Source organism: Podarcis pityusensis (genome assembly GCF_964106645.2).
Source record: "Podarcis pityusensis genome assembly, chromosome: 15".
NCBI lineage: Eukaryota > Metazoa > Chordata > Lepidosauria > Squamata > Lacertidae > Podarcis > Podarcis pityusensis.
In genome coordinates this window covers 6,681,301-6,693,025 of record NC_138040.1, presented here as the reverse complement: position 1 = coordinate 6,693,025, position 11,725 = coordinate 6,681,301, and positions in this window count along the sequence as shown.

The window sequence follows — 11,725 nt, the reverse complement described above, 5'->3', positions numbered from 1 at the left end:
CTTAACAGTAAGACTTACAGCGTGGAACTAGGGGTGTGTATATACCACACATTTAAAGCAACCCCCCTCAAAAAATCATGGGAACTGTATAATTTGTTAAGGGTGCTGGCGACTGTAGTTCTGCAACTTGTGAACTACATTTCCCAGGATTCCTTGGAAGAAGACTTGTGTGCTGTGTGCCTTGGGAAGTGGCACCCTGGAGGTGCTTAAGTAGGAGGGCGGCCAGCCAAATTGTGAGGGATGAAGCAGTTGCATCCTGCCCTGAGCAGAGGGTTGGACTAGATGTCCTCTGGAGTCTCCCCCAGCTCTATGATTCTAGGTGGCCCAGATTCAGCCCTTGTGAGTGTGCAAAAATGGCAAGAAGAGCGCATTTTTGAGGACCTGTGGCCAGTTCTGAGCACCACAGTTTAAGGAGGATATTGACAAGTAGACTTCTCTGAGTTTGTATGGCCATGTGCCAGGAATTCCTTAGCTGTCATTCCTGCATTGCAGGGGGTTGGACTAGATGACCCCTGGAGTCCCCTCCTTGACTCTGCGATTCTGTGTTTCTGTGAAAGCTCCTTGACCAGATCTGCCTCCATCCCCTTCTCGCCAGGCCTCAGGGACCATGGCTTCCGGGTCAGAGGAGCACAGACTCCAAGGGGACTGGAAGCCTCCAGATCATCTCTTAGCAGAAGTTAAACGCCGGGGCCCACCCGCTGCTCGATCGACTTTACCATCACCGACGCTAATCCCATTCATCCTCGTGACAACGAAGCACCTGCAGCATCGCTGACACTGTTGCGGCATTCCGATAGATATGGCCCCGTGCGCACTATGGGAACATAATGCCGGCTGGCTGCTCCAGGCCCCCGGCACGGGGCTTTACATAATACAAATCAATAGCATGCTAATTCAAAAATAAATCTTTTATGTACACCTGCCGGAAAGATTACGCCTGTGTCTGCAGATGGGGGAGCACATGGTTCGTGTCGGTTTTGCTTCCTCGCTGCCACCGCTTTTCCCCACACCAAGTAGCCGCATCCAAGTAAACAGAGCAAGGCCTGTCACTGGGAAGAGGGACCTGGTACTTGAAGGATGGTTAAGGGCACCATGTCATACCCTCCAATGTTTCTCTGATGGAAATAGGGATGTCGTATTCAATAATAATAATAATAATAATAATAATAATAATAATAATAATTTTATTATTTATACCACACCCATCTGACTGGGTTGCCCCAGCCACTCTGGGCGGTTTCCAACATATCTAAAAACATAAAAATGTAAAAAAAACCTTCCCTATACAGGGCTGCCCTCAGATGTCTTCTAAAGGTTGTATAGTTACAGTCATACCTCGGGTTCCAGATGCTTCAGGTTGCGTTTTTTCAGGTTACAGACCGCCAGAACCCGGAAGTACCGGAAGGGGTTACTTCTAGGTTTTGGCGGTCGCACATGTGCAGAAGCACCGAATTGCAAGCAGTGCGTGCACAGATGCGCAGCTGCAGGTTGCGAACGCTGCGGGTTGCGAATGTGCATCCCACACAGATCACGTTTGCAACCCAAGCGTCCACTGTACTTATCTCCTTGGCTCAGGGAGTCGCATAACTCAATACCCTCCAACACTTCTCTGATGAAAATAGGGACGTCCTAAGGAAAAGCGGGACAGTCCGGGATCAAATTAGAAACCAGGATGGCTTCTGTAAATCTGGGACTGTTCCTGGAAAATAGGGACACCTGGAGGGCCTGCTATAGGTGTGTGTTATGGGAAGATTGTGTGTGTGTGTGTGTGTGTGTGTGTGTGTGTGTATAGAGGTACTTGAAATTATAAATGTATGTAGAGGAAGTGGATTAGGGGGAAGGTTTTTCTCCCTCCCTCCCTCCATCATAGTGCTAAAACTCCGGGGGTGAGCGGATCCAACGAAACTGGAGGCTGGAAGGTTCAGGACAGACTAAAAGAAAGGACTTGTTCACACAGCCCATAGCTAACCTAGGAAACTTGCTTCTGCAAGATGGAGTAATGGCTACCAATATGGAAGGCTTATCAAAGAAAATCAGAGCAATTCATGGAGGAGAAGGCAACCAATGGCTAGTAGCCACAATGGCTGTGTTCTTCCTTCACTGTTGGAGGCAGCAATGCTACCTCTGGTGTTGGGAGTCACAAGAGTTGCTGTTGCACTCGGGTGAGCTTCCCAGGCCTAATGAGCAGAGGAACTCATATCCGGCAGGTCTTGCCTCCATGAAGCACCTGTTGAGACTGAAGGTTCCCACCTCCCCACAGCTGCCTAAGTCCCCTCCTCTCCAGGGTTTTCCCTAAGCAATCAGAGACTGTGCCTCCATGAATATAACTTCTCCACCCTCTTCATGCCTCTTCTGGTTCTGGGAGACCAGGGAGGAGAGGAGCTTGCTGCAACAGGAGTGGGGAACACCTGCCTGACTTATCTCTTCTTGGCCTCCGTCCTCTCCTGCTTCAGCTTCTGCCCCTGATTCTTCACTTCTCTCTGCCACAGACTCTCCCTGCTCACTAAACCCTGTCACCTCCTCAGCTTCTGACCCCTCCTCCTCCCAGTCTTCTCCTTCTGGCCACTCATTGTAATCCCACCACTACTTCCTGGGCTCTGAGCCTTCTTTCCTTGGGGTCCCCCAGCTGGTTCCTCCCAACATTCCCCTGTGTCCAGCCAATCTGTTACATTCTGAAAACCAGAGTCTAAAAACAGCAAACTGCACCGCTCAGGCAGTCTCTGCCCCTAACAGTGGCCTGGCAGCACACGGAATTTCAAACAGCTAAGAAACTTTAGCCAACTAGATCCTACAATTTCTGCATTGTCCTCCTCTGGGAAAAGTGGCAAATGGATAGGAGGCTGCCTTGAGGCTATCAAACTATTATTATTATTATTATTATTATTATTATTATTATTAAAATTTGTTTACCACCCTTCACCCATCAATCTCAGGGCGGTTCACAACATAGTTGCTGAATAGGGGTGGAATGGATGTAATAAATCAGGGCTAGCCTCTCTATCAGGATTCTCTTATCCACACCCTCCTGGAATGTCTTTGGCTGGCTTTTGTGTGTCCTTGAACTCTATTAATGTCTCTCACCTGCCTGGCTGAAGGATGGAGAGGAGGGCTCATGTAGAAACCAACCTACTGTACAAAGGCAAAATTTTACAATGGTTGCCCCGCCCACTTTGTCCTTGGTCCCGCCCACCACTGACATGTCCCCTCCCCCTCGGAGGTTGCCCAGGAGGGAATGCTGCCTTCGGTCAGAAAAATGACCCCTTGCCATTGCAAATATACCGTATTTTTTGCACCATAACACTCACTTTTTTCCTCCTAGAAAGTAAGGGGAAATGTCTGTGCGTGTTATGGAGGGAATGCCTACGGGTGGTATGCCTACGGATTTTCCTCCTCTAAAAACTACGTGTGTGTTATGGTTGGGTGCGTGTTATAGAGTGAAAAATACGGTATATAGTGTCACTCGAACACAAAAGAACACACGGGATTGTTAGCCTTGTCTCAAGGAGTTATTCGAAATCCTCTCTTCTCCACCCCCCCCAGCACCCCTTCCCCAAATCTGCAAAATATAATTAACCCATTGAGAGCTTTAAAAAGAGGGGAAAGAATCCTCACTTAGTCCAAACCTCCTTCGCTGATAATATTGCAGCAATACTGAGGCTCTCTTTCCCATAAATGTTAAGCAGACCTCCGTAAAACTAATTGGAATTTACTGCACACGTGAACAACTGCATATCAATGAGCTTTTCTTGCTCCAGGCAGGTTTAAGGAAGAGTTAGCAGGGTGTTCTCCCACCAACACATCCCTCCAGAAGGGTGAAATGTTTGCCGTATCCCATTCGTTTAGAATCTAAAGGCCAACTTTGTACATTTCCCTCTCCCTTTGAGGGCTGTAGTTCCATTTGATCACAGCTACATAAGGAGGGACATCTGAGCCTCAATTCTCTGCAATTTGTGGGTACTCCATTTCTATAGAATCATAGTGTTGGAAGGGACCCAGGGGTCATCTAGTCCAACCCCCTGCTATGCAGTAATCTAAACTAAAGCATCCATGACAGAAGGCCATCCAACCTCTACTTAAAAACCTCCAAGGATAGAGAGCCCAACATCTCTCGAAGGAGTCTGTTCCACTGCCTTAGCAGTGTCAAAAAGTTCTTCCTGATAAGAATATAAGTTTCAAGAAAGGAGATTCCGACTACACATTTGTTTCATTTATATCTCTGTGGAACTCAAGGTGGGGTACATGGTTCTCCTCCTCGCCTTCATTTAGGCAAAGCAACAGTGAAAGGCCCACAGTCACCCAGTGTGCTTCAGATCTGAGTGGGGATTCGAACTCGGGCCTCCCAGGTGCTAGTCCAACACACGAATCACTGGACCACACACTCACACTTATGTCTGCATGCATAAAAGGCTGTGTGAGTAGTGTACCATTTGCAAAGGAAAAATGGGGTTGTGTTTCTGCTCCGCTTGTATCATGGGCAGTGAACCTGGGGTCCTCCAGACGTTGTTTGACTACGCTGCCCATCATCCCTGACCACTGGCCATGCTGGCTGGGGCTGATGGGAGATGGAGTCCAACAACACCCAAAGGGCCACAGGCTCCTCAACTCTGCTCTCTACTGCTTAGAGCAATTTATTGGGGGCATTTAAGTGGACTTTTGCACTACAACCTAATACAGTGGTACCTCGGGTTACAAACACCTCGGGTTACAAACGCTTCAGGTTACAAACTCCCCTAACCCTGAAGTAGTACCTTGGGTTACAAACTTTGCCCCAGGATGAGAATGGAAATTGCGCGCTGGCAGTGCGACAGCAGTGGGAGGCCCCATTAGCGAAAGCGCACCTCAGGTTAAGAACAGTTTCGGGTTAAGAACGGACCTCTGGAACGAATTAAGTTCGTAAGCCGAGGTACCACTGTATATGAAAGCTACAATGCCAGAATCATCTCCACCATTTTCAGGGCACTCTCTAGTCTTGACGTGGGGAGCCCCTGGCCTTCCACACGTTGTTGGCCTACAAGGAGCTCAAGGTGGCTCTCCCTCTCCCCATTTTATCCTCACAACAAACCTGTGAGGTAGGTTAGGCTGGAAGTCAGTGACTGGCCCAAGGTCACCCAGTGAGGCTCATGCAGCTGAACCCCGATCTCCTGGGTCTTATTCCAACACTCTAACCACTACACCACATTGCTTCCAAATGTAAGTTTTACCTTGATATAGTAGGCTGGCTTCTTCGCACACTTAAATGCACTTCTCTCTATCCTCTGTCTTGTGCACACCCCCTCAAATAGGGTGCAGACAAGGCCCGTAAGGGGGTGTAGCTCAGGATGGTGTGTGGCTTAGGGAGAATCCTGAGGGCCAGATGGAGAGGTTTGGAGGTCCACAGTTGTCCCTCAGCCTGTGGCTCCCCATTCCTGGTCTACATGGTCCTCTCCAACTCTATGATTCCCAGTGACTAAAAGAGGCCTTTGTAGGCCCGGGAGGAGCCTTTCTGGCGTTCCCTTGGCGACAACGCTCCCTGGGAATCAATGATGAGATTTACTGCCACTTCCTCCCCACACCATTCCTGCTCCCTCCACCCCAACCATTGCCAACACCTCTTATCTTAGTCACAAACATTGTTTGTTTTCAGGAGACCGCTCTCAAACCCTAGGCAAGGGCTATAAAATCATTAAGGAGCTCAGTAATTTCAAGCAGAGGCCTTTACATCACGCCCTCGGCCATTTCACGGATGGAAAAGTGTGACATGCTTGCCGCACCCCTACGTTGACACACCAGGGATGGCGACAGCAGCGATGGCTGCCCATCTGGGGGGCTTTAAAAGGGTTCAGAAGTTCATGGAGTTCACGGAAAAGAAGATGGTTGACGGCTACTGGTCGTGGTGGCCGTGTCTCTACATCCACTGTTGGAGGCAGTTTGCTTTTGGGTACAGTGGTACCTCAGGTTAAGTACTTAATTCGTTCCGGAGGTCTGTTCTTAACCTGAAACTGTTCTTAACCTGAAGCACCACTTTAGCTAATGGGGCTTCCTGCTGCTGCCGCGCCGCTGGAGCCCGATTTCTGTTCTTACCCCGAAGGAAAGTACTTAACCTGAAGCACTATTTCTTTATTAGCGGAGTGTGTAACCTGAAGCATATGTAACCTGAAGTGTATGTAACCCGAGGTACCACTGTACCAGTTGCCGGGAATCACAAGTGGGGAGAATACCACATCTTACATGCTAGAAGATGCTGGTGCTCTCTTCCACAGCAGATGAGAGCAGTGTGGTATAAGGGTTAGAGCAGGGGTAGGCAACCTAAGGCCCGTGGGCCAGATGCGGCTCAATCACCTTCACAATCCAGCCAGTGGACGGTCTGGGAATCAGCATGTTTTTACATACCGGTAAGTAGAATGTGTCCTTTATTTAAAATGCATCTCTGGGTTATATGTGGGGCATAGGAATTCGTTCATTCCCTCCCCCCGCAAAATATATTCCAGCCCACCACAAGGTCTGAGGGACGGTGGACCGGCCCACGGCTGAAAAAGGTTGCTGACCCCTGGGTTAGTGTCTTGGACTAGGACTTGGGAGAGCAGGATTCGAATCCTCACTCAGCCATGAAGCTCGCTGGGTGACCTTGGGCCAGTCGCCATCTCTCAGCCTAACCTACCTCACAAGGGTGTTGTGAGGATGAAACGGGGAGGAGGAGAACCATGTACGCCACCTTGAGATCCTGGGAAGATAAAGGTGGCATATAAATGAAAGCAATCAATCAATCAATCAATCAATCAATCTGACTACTGGGCTGCTCTTAGGGCCAAACTATACTAATCTAATTCAAAACAAAAAAGGGTGAAGGTGGGGGATGGGGAGAATCTATATATAAACAAAGACTAGTTAAAATTGTTCAGATATGTTCTAACTATCCATTTCAACTAGTCTGCTTACTTTCCCCTCCGCACCGCCATCCTTTTTTTTAGATTAGAGCCGATTACAGCTATCTAAAGCACATGCACAATTAAAGATTGCTCCATCTGGGCTTCCCATCCACCTGGCACACCAAGGCACTTGTTTCTAGGCGAAGGGGGTGCCTGCTGCTTATCAGTTCTCAATTACACCCCCCCTTCCCTACAGCTGCAGCACACCCGTCCTCTTGGTACTCACTGTCGCTAGGCTCACCGCCATCTACAGGGAACAAGAGGACACTTGGATGGCCAGGAAGTTGCAGCAGAATACCTAACAGTGTGTCTTCCCCTTAGGCTTGGGATGTCTGGTCCTGAGTTTAGAAGAGAGAGAGAGAGAGAGAGAGAGAGAGAGAGAGAGAGAGACCGCACATATTTCTTTGCCCAGTCCTAGTTAACCTATGGAACTCACTCCCACAGGAAGCAGTGATGGTCACCAACTTGGATGCCTTTAAAAGAGGATTAGACACATTCACAGAGGAGAAGGCTATCTGTGGCTACAAGCCATGATTCCTTTGCTCTGTCTTCAGAGTTGGAGGCAGCAATGCTTGTGAATACCGGCTGCTGGAAACCATAGGAAAGCCCTCTTGTGCTCAGATCCTGCTCACAGGCTTCACATTGGGGCATCTTGTTGGCCACTGTCAGAACAGGATGCTGGACTAGGTAGTGTTCTTCTTATGATCTTAAGGTCTGCATGTGGACTTCCTTGGTGGGCCGTCGTGGGAAATGGTTAGAAAATTTCAGACCCTCCAAGTGTCCCTCTTTTCCAGGGACAGCCCTGGATTTACAGAAGCCATCCCAGTTTCTGAGTTGATAATAATAATAATAATAATAATAATTTATTTATACCCAGCCTCTCTGGGCGGCTCCCAATTGAGTGTTAAAAACAATACAGCATAATAATAATAATTGATCCCTGAATGTCCTGCTTTTCCTTAGGATGTGCCTATTTTCTTCAGAGAAATGTTGGAGGGTATCTGACCCCCCAAGCCATCTGAAGGTAGCCCTGTATAGGGAAGTGGTTTTTTTTTTATGTTTAATGTTTTATTATATTTTCGTTGGAAGCTGCCCAGAATGGCTGGGACAACCCAATCAGAGGTATACTGTAAATAGTAAAATTATCATCATTAGTATGGAACAGGAAGATGTCCCTATTTTCATTGGAGAAATGTTGGAGAGTATGAAATTTGCTCCGATGTGTGTGTGTGATGTGGCTGCTTATGTCCTTATGGAAGTTCAGACCATCAAAAATGGCCCGAGAACCCTAAACTTGAATTGGCCAGATAAACTCAGAAGAAGCATGCCACACTGAAGGTTGCTGGGTGGGTGGAGCAGGAGGGGTCTTCTGTTTTCACCTGGGTGGCAAAGCCTTCTCCTCTGTCCTCCACCTCTCCCAATCTCCTCTCCACAGCTCATTCTCGCTCACATCTTTTAACAGTGACATTAGAGCTGCTTTCACTGTCCTGTGCTTAAGTCCTCCAGAGTGATGCTTAATCAATACGACTCCCCTGACAACAGTGACAACGGAGACCCCTTAACAAAAGCCATGCTTTCACCTGGGGTGGTCTGGACAGATGGGAACTTAGGTGTCACGCTGAGGAGGTAGCGAAGCCCCTGGCGTAATTGTCTTTTTTTAAAAAGCACGTCAGTGGAAACAAGCAGAACAAATCCAGTTTCCCATGATCCGAATGCTTAAAATGACTTTTTAAAAAACAATAATATCAAAGCTTCCTGGTTCACATTCTGAATGGCAGCAGCGCTACAGGTCTTGGGTAAACAAAGGTTATCCCCATCAGCTGGTACTTTTAACCGGAAACCAGTAGGCACTGGTGGGGGGGGGTGAAGGGAAGACCAGAGGTTGATAGCTCCAGAGCCAAAGACGGGCAGAACCACACTACGATTGGCTACATGTAGGACAGTGAGCAGGTGAGGGGCTGGAGGACAGCAAACTGAGGTTGGTGGGGCAGTGCCCCACTTGCCCCAATGAACCAGCTTCCGCTGCTGGAGGTGCCAGGGACTGAACATGGCACCTTCTGAATGAAAAGGAGGCACAACCTTCTGAACTGCAGGTAAAGGTAAAGGTAAAGGGACCCCTGACCATTAGGTCCAGTCGTGACTGACTCTGGGGTTGTGGTGCTCATCTTGCTTTTCTGGCCGAGGGAGCCGGCGTACAGCTTCCTGGTCATGTGGCCAGCATGACTAAGCCGCTTCTGGCGAACCAGAGCAGCGCACAGAAACGCCGTTTACCTTCCCGCCGGAGCGGTACCTATTTATCTACTTGCACTTTGACGTGCTTTTGAACTGCTAGGTTGGCAGGAGCTGGGACTGAAGAATAGGAACTCACCCTGTCGCGGGGATTCGAACCGCCAACCTTCTGATTGGCAAGTCCTAGGCTCTGTGGTTTAACTCACAGCGCCACCTGGTTTAGCTGCTGTTGGGAACTGGAATGCTGGACTAGATGGGCCCTTGGGCTGATCTGGCAGGGCAGTTCTTTGGTCACAGACTTGATACTCAGGAATGGAACCTCCAGGCTGAGGCTCAGTCTACCTCAAAGCACCAGGTGCCAGAATACAAGGAAAGTTCTTGCCTTGACACTCAGCTTGTGACCTCCCCCGACATGTTTGGCTGGCTGTTCTCGGGAACAGAGATGGCAGAATGCAAACTGAACTTGAGCCAGCAGTGTGATGCGGCAGCAAAAAAGGCACATGTGATTTTAGGCTGCAGTCATCTTTCATTGGTGCTACCGTTGCTTCCTGCACCTTGATCCTTGCATTGTGCAGGGTGACCTTTAACTTTTCCAGCCCTATATAATCCAGCATTCTTCTGACTTTTTGTTCATGTGCCGAGGTCCCGATTCAAATGCGACGCAGCAAGAATTCTCCAACCGCCTACAAATTCATAACCAGGAATGAAAAGAAGATGGTTTGATGGTCAGGAAAATAGCTGCCTGCTAGACTACCTTGGGTTGCTTTTGATTTACGGTGTGATAACACTGGTTTTTACTGAGCAGGACCCCTCCTGCCCCCAACAACAGCAAAGCCCCCGTGGTGTTGCCAGGATCTGCAGTAAATCTTTTGTTGCCCTCATATAATTTCCCCTTAGCTTTGCTTTTTGCAGTTAATTTGGATTGGGTGTCCAAAACCTCTGGATTTATAGCTGTTATCTGACATAGCTTAGACTGGGGCAGGAAAGCTTCTTTTTTAAAAATTTTAATCCAGCGGGCCACATTGTGTCCTGGGCAACTTTCTGCAGACCACGGGCCAGTGGCGGATGGGGTCAGAGGCAAGAGAGGGTGCAGAAAAGTCTATTAATATTACCTTTGTCCCCCGCCAACAATCCTCCACCTAGGTAGCAAAAAGGCATTCTCAAAATTTGAAGACAATTTGGAGACAGGCAAAAACACTCAAGGGCATAGACGTCATCTGTGTGGGCCCCAGGCGCCGACAACTTTTCAATGAAGGGGTCGGGCCCCTCCAGAGTTCTACACAAGTAAGTTCCCTCCTGGATAAGGCTGGTGGGAGTTGAATTCTAACAGTGTCAGGAGGGACACAGGTTGCCCACGCCTGGTCTGCACACTGGCAGGCAGCTGCTGTCCTGGGCACCGGACACAGAGGTCTTTCCCCCATCTCTACCTGCAGATGCCAAAGAGTGGACCCCCCCTCTGACCCAACAAAGCACATATGTTTTCACACATGATGGTATATTCAGGATCTCAGGTTAACTGAGATTTGTTATGTTTCGATTGATCCGAGATCTTTACAGAATGCTGAAGTCAGAAAGATCGAGAGAGAGAGAGAGAGAGAGAGAGAGAGAGAGAGAGAGAGAGAGAGAGAGAGATACTCCCTCTGCTGCCACACTCCTATTTCAAGTTTTCACCATCCTCCTCCTAACTAAACATTGTATTGCAGGCTCCATTTTTGCTTAAACTTTCTTAGAATTATCTATTACGGTGTTTCAATATTTATGACATTGATTTCACTTTAAATGCTTTGTAAATCATTGTTTTGTTTTGTTTTTTAAAGGGGTTCCAGCAGAGAGTCATATACCATAATCAACTAGTTGAAGAATATGAGATTGTAATTTAAAGAACACCATATATATATATATATATATATATATATATATATATATATGAAACTCTAATTTAAATTAAGGGAAAGCATCTGATGGAAATAGGAAGAGCTTTATCTGGCTTCCTGCTTTTAAAGAGAAGCAAATTTGCTGGGCTCCCAAATGGAGCTGAGAAGGTGTTAAGGTGGAACCTTGATTGTGTTAGATCTTATTTATTTGTTCAGGGCTGTGCTGGAGAGCCACAAGCTCATTAAAAAGAGCAAATAAATGAAAGCCACCCCTCAATTTAAATACATAGCCTCTCTCCTACCCTTCCACTCTTTAATTTCTGAAAGAAAGGAAAACTCATGTTGTTGGGGCTCAAGCTTTTATATATAGATATATAAATTTTATAGTAAAACTAGTACCTGGTGCTGCCCAGGAATATGTAGAAACCACATTGTGATTTTTAAATGGATAGGGTATTATTATTACTAGATATAATAATAATAATAATAATAATAATAATAATAATAAGTAAGTTTATTATTTATATGCTGCCCAGTGCCTGCAATACAAATGGAATTTTTACTAGATCCAAAAATAAAAGAAAACTTTAAAAATCTGGGAGAATAAAATGGTCTTTGCTTGTATTTTTGGTGCTAGGCAACGCTGGTACCAAAAGAGCCCCCTTAGAGTTTTAGGCATCAATACATCCATACTGATTCCATCTCACATCTTAGGGA